Genomic DNA, 12742 nt, shown 5'->3' on the forward strand with positions numbered 1-12742 from the left:
CTGCTTTCTAGAAAATTAGATTTATATGCATGTTTAAAAGCACAGTGGTCACTGTATTTATTAATTACCTTGACCTCTTTTATATTCTTATTTGCAGAATTAAGTAGTTCTGACACCACTGGACAATTTTTTTTAAGTTAGCATTTATAATCATGTTAAAGACTGTGTAAGAATAACAAGGATATGGGGCATCTTGCAAGTACTTCCAGGAAGCTTATAAATTGTTTAATTTGTGGTTAGTGTCCCAGACCTGTCTAGGAGCGATTTTGATAAATGAAAGCTTTTTTTTTTTTGTTTCTCTGGTGCTTAAGAAAGATTTGTAAGAAAATATTGGAGTTATTCATTACTGTTAATAGGATTTGAGAGTTAATAAGAACCTATGGGAATATTTACTTCAGCCTCTTAAGCTCTCAGATGAAAAAAATGAGGTATATAGAAGTTAAGAATCCACCTAACACTGGTGACAATTAGTAGCAGAATTGGGCCAAGGATCTGGATCTCTTGACTGAATTTTTTTTTTTTTTGCTTTTTTTTTCTTTTATTCTTCTTTTTATTTATTTTATTATAACATATACATGGTATAAAATTTACCATTTTTAAAAACTATTTTTAAATATCCAACACAGCACAGTGGCATTAATTACTGCACAATGTTGTTCTACTATCACAATCTTTTTTTTTTTTGTACATGGGCAGGCACCGGGAATCGAACCTAGGTCCTCTGGCATCGCAAGCAAGCATTCCTGCCTGCTGAGCCACCGTGGCCCACCCTACAATCTTCTATTACTAAAACTTTTTTTATGCTCAAGGCAGAAACTCTGTACCCAATAAACATTAATTCCTCATTCCTCCCTCCCTTCAGTTCAACCCCTCTAATCTACTTTCTGCTTCTATGAATTTGCATATTCTAGATATTTTATTTAACTGGAAACATACAATATTTCTCTTTTTGTGTGTCTGACTCAAAATCAAGTTTTCAAGATTTATCCACATTAAAGCATGTTTCAGAGCTTCATTCTTTTTAATGGCTGAATAGAACCCTATTGTATGGATATATTGCATTTTGTTTATCTATTCATTTGTGGATAGACATTTGGGTTGTTTCTACCTTTTGGCTGTTGTGAAAAATGTTATGATGATCATTTATGTACAAATATCTATTTAGTCTGTGCTTTTCATTCTTTGGGATATATTCCTATGAATGTAATTGCCAGATCATATGGTAATCCTAGGTTTAACTTTTTGAGGAACTGCCAAACGTGTTCCACAGTGGCGTTTACTCTTTATATTCCCAACAGCAATGCATGTGGGTACAAATTTCTCCCCATTCTTGCCAGGACATGTTACTTTTCTTTTCTTTCTTTTTTTTTTTTTCAATAACAGGCATGCAAGTAGGTGTGAAGTGGTATCTCATTGTGGTCTTAAGTTGCATTTCCCTAATGACTAATGATGTTTGTCAACTTTCTATTTGTTGATTGGTCATTTATACATACTCTTTGGAGAAATGTCTATTCTGTTTAAATGAAGTACAATTTATCTATTTTTTTCCTTCTGTTGTTCATACTTTTGGTTTCAACTCTAAAAATCCATTGCCTAATACATGGTCCTTAAGATTTGCCATTGTATTTTCTTCTAAGAATTTTATGGTTTTATCTTATATTTAGGTAGTTGTACCATTATGAGTTAATTTTTGTAATACTATGAGGTAGGGGTCCAGTTTCATTCTCTTGCATGTGGACATCCAGTTTTCCCAGCACCATTTGTTGAAGGGATTATCCTTCTCCACTGAGTGGACTTGGCAGTTGTATCAAAAATCAATTGGCAATAAATGTGTGGGTTTAATTTTGAACTCTCAATTCTATTCTATTTGTCACTATGTCTCTCCTTAACCCAGTTCCACATTGTTTTGATTACTGTAGCTTTGTAGCAAGTTTTGAAATTGAGAAGTGTGTGTCCTCCTATTATATTGTTTTTCAAGACTATTTTGGCTAATCAGGGCCCCTTGCCACTCCAAATAAATTTGATGAATGACTTACTTGTCCATTTCTGCAAAAACAGCTGCTGGAATTTTGACTGGGATTGTGTCAGCTCTGCAAATCACATTGGGTAGTCTTAACAATATGCAGTCTACTAACCTAAGAACATAGGGGGTCTTTCCATTATTTAGGTCCTCTTTAATTTCTTTCAGCAGTATTCTGCAGTTTTCCGTATACAAATCTTTAACGTTGTTCGGTAAAATGTGTTACTAGATAATTTTTTCTATCAGATATTTTTGTAAATGGAATTTTTTTTGGACTTTCTTTTCATATTCTTCTTTGTTGGTGTGTAGAAATGTGACTGGTGTTTGTATTCTGATCTTACACCCTGCAAATTTGGCAGATTTATTAGCTCTAGTAGCTTCCTTCTGAATTCTTTGAGATTTTACTTTATGAAGTAGAATCTTGTCATTTGCAAATTGTGATAGTTATATTTCTTCCTTTCTGACTTGAATGCCTTTTATTTCGTTCCCATGCCTAATTACTTTGGCTGGACCTCCAACTATAACATTGAATAGCAGTGTGAAAGTGGCATCCTTGCCTTGTTCCTGATCCCATTGAATATGATGTTAGTTGTGGGTTTTGTTTTTCAAATATGCCTTTATCATGTTGAGGACCCCCCCGCCCCTTATATTCCTAATTTCCTGACTGTTTTATCAAGAAAAGGTGCTTTTTGTTGCTTTCTTTTTCTGTCACTTGTACTGATTTTTCTAGGGCTACAGAGACTCATTCATTTCCCTAAATAGTTCTGAATGACCATTATGTGAAAAGTGTCATGCCAGATACTAGAGAATCAACAAAAAAGTAAAATATGGTTGCTGCCCTCCCAGAACTTGCTGCCTCATCTATCAGAGAAAGGCTGTAAACCAGAATGCTTCACTCAGAACAGAAATTTTCATGATGGATTGACTTAATGCATTTGTTATTGAAGCCCTGACCATAGGCCTTGGATTCTTTACCCCTTAAATGACTTCTGAATCTTTACTCAAAGGTTTTTCTGAATTTCTATCGAAGCTTCAATGAAGTCCTGAGAACACTGAGCCCATTACATAAAGTCCATGGAGATAGACAGACTCTGGAATTGTGTTTCAGCTTCTCTACTTATCACATGTGTGATATTGGCCTACTTATCTTAAATTCTAAGTCCCCATTTCCTCAATTATAAAATGGTGATAATAATAATACCTTGAAGTATTTTAGGGATGCTGAATGATACAATGTATATATAATGTATACCACAGGACCTGGAAGAGGGTATCTCAAGTTATAGCATGAACTCCTAATCTTAGGAAATTTAAAGTCAACATTGTTATATTCTGCTAATTTTGTCATTCTTGATAATACACTTTTGATAAATTGAGACAGCTTGCAACCTTGTAGAATAAGAACTTAAAGACATTTTCAGAGGTCGTCTTTTCCATTTCTCTGCATTTAAATCAAACAGATTGCAAAATGGTATATATACATGAAAGCTACTTCATGAATATTTTTCTAATGAGGGTCTCATAGGGTACAGTGAAACAGTTTCTTCACTTATAATGTATATGAATTTGGGCAAATTGTTTTTATCAATCATAGCATAATATTCTTCATCTATATGGGAGAAGAGCTTCATGAGATTAGTACCTTACCTATCTTATTCCTAGCTGCAACATTAGCACCTAAAGAAGTGGTTGGCACATAATATATACTCCTTAAAGCTTGAATAAATTAATGAATGAATGAATTTGGTTATTCTGAAACCTTAATGTCCATTGATCAAATGATTGCTCTAAAATCGGCATTCAGTAGAATATAAATAATGATAAAAATTATATGATTCATGGATATATTTATCAACTAAATATAGTGATAATTTTACTAATAGAAAAACTAAAGAAGAGGACACCCTAAAAAAGAGAATTTGAATATGAAAGAGGTACATAATACATGAATCAATTCTGTATATAGTATAAACTTTAAGTCTCCATCTTGGATTGTTTTCTCTAGTATGTCCTCCAAGTGTGATTTGTCTTTGTTCATTTATGTGTTCACTTTATGAAGTTGTTGTTACTCAGATGCCAAAACCTGACAAAGCACAAAACCATTCTCATTTATAAGTGAAGATGCATACATTTTAAATAAAATGGGTCTGACAAAATTTAGCATTCACTTGCAGAATTACATATTAAGAATAAGTAGGGTTCATTTCCCGGTGCCTGTCCATGACAAAAAAAAGAAGTAGGGATTAATCCCTGGAAGGCAACGATGATTAAATTAAAAGTCTATTATTATAAAACATGACATCTAAAGATCAAAGAAATTAAAATGTATCATTCCAAAGCATTTTAAAGAAATCTGATAAACTTAAGCACTTCTTCCTGAAAAAAGCTCTTAGAAAACTGAAGTTTAAAGGCTGCACAGTTAACATTGTAAAAAATAACTGTCCCGAACCATCAATCTCTGTCATATTTAATGTTGAAAGATTGAAAGCATCTCCATTAAAGTTGGAAATAAAGGATAGCTGCCATAACTATTACACTTTAACCTTATTCTTAAATTTCTGGCCAGCAAATGCTTTAACATAATTCTGAAATTTCTGGCCAGTGAAATATGATATGAAACATAATAACAGGTATATCAAGAGAAGATTAAATTGCTGTTTTTACTGAAAATCCAAGAGATGTGGCAGATATAAGACAAGTATGCAAAAAATCAATACCTAGCCTAATTACCTCAAAAAGAAAAGTATAATTTTAAATATCTCATTAATAATAGCAGCAAAAAACACAGCAAAACTAGGATTACTCTAGTACTACCTATGCAAGGTTTAGATGAAGAAAATTATAAAATTTTACTGTGTGATGTCAAAAGTTATTGAATAAATGGCAAGATAACCTATGTTCCTAGATAAGGAATGTAACATTTAAAAATATTAACATTTCCCAATATTTAATAAAACTAATAAAAGGCCAAATAATAAATTAGTTGAAATTAATGAAATGATTATAGTGTTTGATTGGAATAACAAATGGATGAAAAGAACAATGAACGGCCTATTTGTCCTATTATATAATAATAAACATTACAAAGCTGTAATAAAAATACATATAAATAAAATGGTACAGTATTGGTGCAAGATCTGGCTGAAAATCAAAGGAATAGAATAGATAACTGAAATAAATCTTAATATATACAATAATGTCATATATGACAAAGGAAACAATAGAAATCAAAGGGGAAATAGATTTTTCAAGACATACTGTTCAGTAAATGGGCTGTTTGCTGAAAAATGAAGTTAGTACTAGATCTCACATTAGTATAAATAGAGTAGTTAAGGAAACAGGCTCTCATGACTACTGGATTTCAAACCCCAGCTACATCATTTACTAGTCATATGAATAGATACAGAACTCAAACTCAATAAACATTAGTTTTCTCACATGTGAAAAAGGGACAATTTTAAATACTTCCTCATAAAGTGATTATAGGGATTAAAATAGGACATTCATATAGAGAATTTAGTGCAGTGTTTGGTATTCATTTCTTCACTCAGTAAACATCATCAATTATATTTTCATCAAATACCAAATTAGTTACAAATTAATTGATAGACTAAAGTAAAAATAAAACAAAAAAAAAGTCCATATTTAACAGATCTTGGATTTGGGAAGGACTGTCTAATCATAAATGCAATGGAATAGATCACTAAGGAAAGATAAGTAGATTTGACTACATAAACACTTTAAAATATTATGTTTAAAATTTAGAAAATTGAAAAACCACCATTTTTGATAGTTGTACATAAGCTATAATGTGCTCTTAAATCAATATGAAAATTTTCATCCTAGAAAATTTACAAAATTAAAATAAGTTCTAATAAACTCAAAATATTCTAAATCAATATTTTAAGCAGTGTAAAAAAAAACTCTCCACGGGTATTAAGTTTTGGCTATCAAATTGGAAAAAAAAAGATTTTAAAGAATATGGCAATGGCAGGGTGCAAGGGTAGTTGGGTGGTAGAATTCTTGCCTGCCTTGTGGGAGACCTGGGTTCAATTCTGGCCTATGCACTTCCCCCCAAAACAAACAATAATGACAGAAACAAAAACAAAAACAAAAATTCAGCCAATGTTGCTGCAATAACACATGGAAAAAGAATGAAATGTAACCCCGTCATACAGCATACAAAAAAATACATGGTAATGTTCCAGATAACAAGAACGTGGGCAATGGAATGGTCTCTCCAGTATACTGATAAGGATATAAGTTGGTATAACATTTTTGAAGCAACTTGGCAACACTTAATAGAAATCTCAAAAATGTCTTCACCAATTTAGCCATTAATTCTTATTCTAAGAATTCACCTCAAGAAAACAATCAGAAAGTCAAATAAACATTTTTGCTTATTTTATCACATTGTTTATAATGATTAGTGCATCCCTGCAATGGAATGTCATTCAGTCAAGAGAAGTCATGTTTTTGAAGCTTATTGAATGATAGTACAGTTTCTCACAATAATGAATAAAGCATTATCCAAATTATGAACAAAAGCTACACCAATAACTACATTTATTCCCACACCTGCAATTATCTACATCTATTATGGAAGGAAGTATATCAATTTCTAGCACTGAGGTAGATAACAGGATTACAGATGACTCTTACTTTTATTTTTATGTTGTTCTTTGTTCTCAGGCTTTCTATAATGGATAGCATCACTTTACAGTCTATGAAAATAAGACAAGTTCAAAATATACATTATTTTCTATTTATCTCTCCATTTTGGAAGGGCAATACTTCATGTGTAATGTAATGACTTGCTTTTGTTCTATTTGTGGTACTTAATCAATTTTACATGAATTTAATTTTAAATTGTATTTTTGGGAAATTGATATTAGACTTGCCTTCATCTTGATTGCAAAACTGGAGATATGAAAAACAAAAACTAATGTTACAAAATTACTCCCAGGAACAGATGGATACATCATTCAAGGTTGTACTTTGTTAAATGTCCAGTTCCCTTTCACAGGGAACTAAGAGAAATAGGATTCTTGGCATAAGTTATTTTCTGCATGAAATATCACTAAAATCCCTGGTGTATTTCAATTGCAGGAGTGATAGGCAATAACATTTTATTATCTATGCCATACTGCTTGGCATTTGATTATATTCAGTTTCACACTTTATAATATACTATCTTTGTAATTTCTTCCACTTATGAACTCTCACTCAAATCATTTTATCTTTTTACTCCATTTCATTTGTCAAGTTTTTATTCCATTTAGCAAGTTTTGTTTTGTAGTTAATTCTACCTCTTCTATGAGACTGTAAACTCCTTGAATGGGAACTGTGTTTATTCACATCTATATATCCCCAGCAGCTAGTTAGAATGCTTTGCACATGGAGGTAATATTTTATTCCATTAACAAATGAATACATGATAAATGAAATAATGAATATATTGTCTTCTAATTGTTTCAGATTATATGTTTTCTCTTTCCAACAAGACTGGAAGCTTCAGAAAGGAAAAGCCTAGGTTGCCCCATACTTTTTTTGTACCTAATATCTGCTAATCAATTGAATTATTACTCACTTAGTTAAAATCTTTAACCTGTTATTTTCTAAAATACATTTTGATGAAATTATCAGAAGATGGGTTATTAGCAAAACTATTGGTTAACTTTAAAGTAAGAACGAAGAATTATTTAAAGATTTTTTTTTTTGCCTTTAACCTAGTAAATTATAACAAGTGGCTATTACTTAAAGCCACAATACTTCCACTTACACATGTTTAATGAATGCCTACACCATGACAGGCATTCTAGGTAATGAAATAAAAGGGAAAAAGTTCCTGCCCTCATTCTAGTTTGAGTTTGCATTCTAGTAAGGGTGGGGGGGAGAATGAATAAAATAATTACAAGAAGTATTACATTAAATGCCAAGTTCGATGTTGAAAACAAACTCATAGAGTCAGAATCTGGAGTTTAGGTTACCAGAGGCTGGTTTGGGGGTGAGGAAGGGGGCAGTTAAGGCTTGAATTGTACAGAGTTTCTCTTTGGGTTGATTGTAAAGCTTTGGTAATGGATGGTGCTGGTGCTAGCGCAATACCATGAATGTAACTGACAGCACTGAATTATAGATGTGAATGTGGTTAAAGGAGAAATTTTAGGTTTATATATGTTACTAGAATAAAAATTATAAAAAAGAACACGTAGGCCTGTACAACACAGTGAACCCTATTGTAAATGATGGGCTATATTTAATAGTACAATTATAAAAATGCTCTTTGCAAATTATAAAAATAGAGCACAGTAATGCAACATGTTAATAGAGTTGTATGTAGGAACTCTGTATTTTGTGCCTCACTTTTCTGTAAACCCACAACTTCTCTAATAAAAAAAAGCATAGTAGAAAGTTTTGGCAGTTGGAGGTGGGAGGTGCAGTTTTATATGAGGTGTTCAGGAAAGGCTTCATTGAAAAAGTGCCACGTCCATAAAGACTTGGAGGAGGCAAAGGAGAGACCATGTGGATATCTGGGAAAGAGAATTCCAGGCAGTGTTTAGAGCAAGGGGAAGGGGTGCTGATGGCACAAAGGCCAAAGTTAGGAAATCTGTAGGAGGAGGGTAAGATTAGTTCCTAACTTGATGGAATTGTGATGAGGCTTTAGCTTCATGTAAAGTACTCAGCACAATGCCTCACAGAGATCAAACAATCAATAAATGCTATTTATCATCAGGATGTGAATTATGTGACCCAGACTGAGACTATCTGCCTAGGGTGGAAATTAGGGGATTCCTCTACCTCACATCTGGACCAGGCCTACCACAATTGCAATGTATTATTTCTTCAACATAACTACCTACCACATAATTCTCATTTCTGGTGGGTACTCCTGTTTCTATATAAATTTCTCATTAAAAATTTCTCAGTGGAACTTCAGTGAATGAGCTACAAGAATTTATTTGAGTTGTCTCATCTGAAAGCCTGGAGATATCTGGCATCGGATTGGTCACCAGGCTTTTCATGCAAACTACAGTACCGGATGAGGGCCCTTCTGCTCGGAACCCAGTGTTCCACACTTCCTTGGCCTGGGTGTGCTCGTTCTCATAGACATTAGGTCTTACAGATACCTCAACATGAGCCAAATTCCCTAAATGGATGTGCTGGAAAGAACTCAGTGTTGTTGAGTCAAGAATGCGATTTGAGCTGTACCGGCAGGAAATAAATTGATAATTTCAGCCGTCATTCCTGAATCTGAAGCACCTTTTCCCCATCAGGCAGGACTTTTCTGCATGTTTCTGAATGTGGAGTCCTACTTTATATTTGCTGTTTAGACCCTTGAATATATTTCAAGGTGTCCTTTTTAAATATTCAGTGAAAAGCATGATGGTAGTCTAATACGCATTCTTGCATGTATAATCCTTAGTAATAATTCCTTTGCTTTTCTTTCTAAATGGAAAAATAACAAGTCTAATTTTCTTGCATTTAGGCAAAGAAAGAGAGGATAAAGCGCTCCTAGGCTCTCTTAGAATAGTTTTCCTGCCAAAAGTTGCTGATATTAATAGTTTAAAGACTTCAAAATCTTTGTTTCCTATGCAACGACAGAAATTAGAGTAAAAAAAATAATTTCTGAAATAAAAATTAAATGGTTAAGTCTGTTTTTAAACCAAAACCAAATTAAATTAAATGGAAAATAAAAAAACAGAATTGTTTTTGTTTACTTAAACTCAATATTGATCCTCTTGCAATGCAGGCCAGACAGAAACATATGCCCAAAATACATTGTTAATATTTGTGCTGTTACAAAATGTTAAATGGTGTCAGAAATGGACAGGTGTGAAATTTCATTAGGAAAATTGCTGTAGGTGAGATATATGAGAGGAGCAGAAGTTAGGCAGAGATAGAATTTAAAAAGGGAAACAGAAGTTTTTGATAAATTGTCCTAGTTTCTGCCTTTTTTCTTCATTTTTTAATATTCCTTTCTTTTCCTATGAAGTCGTTCTGACTTTTTTAGTGCTCCTCCTTTAAAGTAAATTGATGTAGTCATCATCCTGGTTAAGTTTTAAAATGCTAAGTATCCTTTTTTTTTTTTTTAACTTTTTTTATTAATTAAAAAAAAATTAACAAACAAAACATTAAGATATAATTCCATTCTACATACACAATCAGTAATTCTTAATATCATCACATAGTTGCATATTCATCATTTCTTAGAACATTTGCATTGATTTAGAAAAAGAAATAAAAAGACAACAGAAAAAGAAATAAAATGATAACAGAGAAAAAAAAAAGATTATACATACCATACCCCTTACCCCTCGCTTTCATTTACCACTAGCATTTCAAACTAAATTTATTTTAACATTTGTTCCCCCTATTATTTATTTTTATTCCATATGATCTACTCTTCTGTTGATATAGTAGCTAAAAGGAGCATCAGACGTAAGGTTTTCACATTCACAGAGTCTCATTGTGAAAGCTATATCATTGTTCAATCATCCTCAAGAAATATGGCTACTGGAACACAGCTCTACATTTTCAGGCAGTTCCCTCCAGCCTCTCCACTACATCTTGGATAACAAGGTGATATCTACTTAATGCATAAGAATAACCTCCAGGATAACCTCTCAACTCTGGAATCTCTCAGCCATTGACACTTAGTCTCATTTCACACTTCCCCCTTTGTTCGAGAAGGTTCTCTCAATCCCTTGATGTTAATTCTCAGCTCATTCTAGGGTTTTTCTCAGTCCTTTGATGCTGAGTCTCAACTCATCCCAGGATCTCTGTCCCACATTGCCTGGAAGGTCCACATCCCTGGGAGTCATGTCCCACGCAGAGAGGGGGAGGGTGGTGAGACTGCTTGTCATGTTGGCTGGAGAGAGAGGCCACATCTGAGCAACAAAAGAGGCTCTCTTGGGGGTGACTCTTAGGCCTAAATTTTAAGTAGACTTGACCTATCCTTTGTGGGGTTAAGTTTCACATGAACAAACCCCAAGACTGGGGGCTCAGCCTATGGCTTTGGTTGTCCACACTGCTCTGAGAATATCAAGAATTCGACTTGGGGAAGTTGAATTTCTCCCCACTCTCACCATTCCCCAAAGGGGGCTTGCAAATACTTTTCCAGTCACTGATCAAAATACTCTGGGATTCATCGGGGCATCACTCTGGACAAACCAACAAAATCTCATGTCCTACCTGAGATTCCAAGTACTTCTGACATTTAATCGAACTATCTACATGAGTTATATTAGGAAATGCTCTAGTCAAAATATAAATTTTGTAACAAATAAACATTTTTTGCTTTAGTCTCACACATAAGGTGACATTTTAAAGTATTACTTATCATCTATTTTCAGTACCCTACAATAATGACATTCCTTTGTTCTTCCTCATGCAAAAACATTTTTAAAATTTGTACATTGTACATTTCACTATTATTATACACTCTAGGCATCCCTAGATTATACCATCTCGATCTTTACCGTCTATCTTTCTTTCTGATTTCATTTATGTCCCCAGCCCTTCTCCCTCTATCATTCTCACATGCAGGTTCATTCAGTGTTTTAACATAATTACATTACAGTTAGGTAGTATTGTCCTGTCCATTTCTGAGATTTTATATTCAGTCCTTTTGCACAATCTGTATCCCTTCAGCTCCAATTACCCAATATCTCACCCTATTTCTATCTCCTGATGGTCTCTGTTACCAAGGAAATATTCCAAGTTTATTCACTAATGTCAGTTCATATCAGTGAGACCATACAGTATTTGTCCTTTTGTTTCTGGCTAATCAACTCAGCATAATGTCCTTAAGGTCCATTCATGTTGTTACATACTTCATAACTTTATTCTGTCTTATAGCTGCATAATATTCCATCTTATGTAAATGTCACAGTTTGTTTAGCCAACTGTCTGTTGGTGGACATTTTGGCTGTTTCCATCTCTTGGTAATTGTTAATAATGCTGCTATAAACATTGGTGTGTAAATGTCCATTTGTGTCCTTGGCCTCGTGTCCTTTGAGTAGAGACAGCATATAGATGGGTCCTGTTTTTTGAATTCATTCTGCCAGACTATGTCTTTTGATTGGAGAGTTTAATCCATTAACATTCAGTGTTATTATTGCATGGGTAGTACTTTCTTCTACTATTTTGCCTTCTGGGTTTTATATGTCATATCTAATTTTCCTTCTTTTTACCTTTACTCATAGTCTTCCTTTCTACACTCTTCTCTACACCTCTCTCTTCTGTCTTCGTATCTGTCTCTAGTGTTCCCTTTAGTATTTCTTGCAGAGCTGGTCTCTTGGTCACAAATTCTCTCAGTGATTTTTTGTCTGAAAATGTTTTAATTTCACCCTCATTTTTGAAGGACAGTTTTGCTGGATATAGAATTCTTGGTTGGCAGTTTTTCTCTTTTAATAATTCAAATATATTATCCCACTGTCTTCTCGCCTCCATGGTATCTGCTGAGAGATCTGCGCATAATCTTATTGGGCTTCCCTTGTGTGTGATGGATTGCTTTTCTCTTGCTGCTTTCAAGATCCTCTCTTTCTCTTTGACCTCTGACATTCTGATTAGTAAATATCTTGGAGTATGTCTATTTGGATCTATTCTCTTTGGGGTATGCTGCACTTCTTGGATCTGTAATTTTAAGTCTTTCATAAGAGTTGGGAAATTTTCAGTGATAATTTCCTCCATTAGTTTTTCTCCTCCTTTTCCCTTCTCTTC

General features: G+C 33.6%; 1 protein-coding gene and 1 long non-coding RNA gene across 12 annotated transcripts in view; one reads left to right on the plus strand and one right to left on the minus strand.

Moving 5' to 3' along the window:
- DLG2 (discs large MAGUK scaffold protein 2) overlaps positions 1 to 12742 on the plus strand; it is a 2206106-nt gene that overhangs the window by 1226643 nt on the left and 966721 nt on the right. The window lies entirely within an intron of this gene.
- Positions 1 to 12742, minus strand: part of LOC143643427 (uncharacterized) — a 38943-nt gene that overhangs the window by 9061 nt on the left and 17140 nt on the right. The gene's annotated exons all lie outside the window — the stretch shown is intronic.

This window comes from Tamandua tetradactyla, chromosome 8 (assembly GCF_023851605.1).
Source record: "Tamandua tetradactyla isolate mTamTet1 chromosome 8, mTamTet1.pri, whole genome shotgun sequence".
NCBI classification, from domain to species: domain Eukaryota; kingdom Metazoa; phylum Chordata; class Mammalia; order Pilosa; family Myrmecophagidae; genus Tamandua; species Tamandua tetradactyla.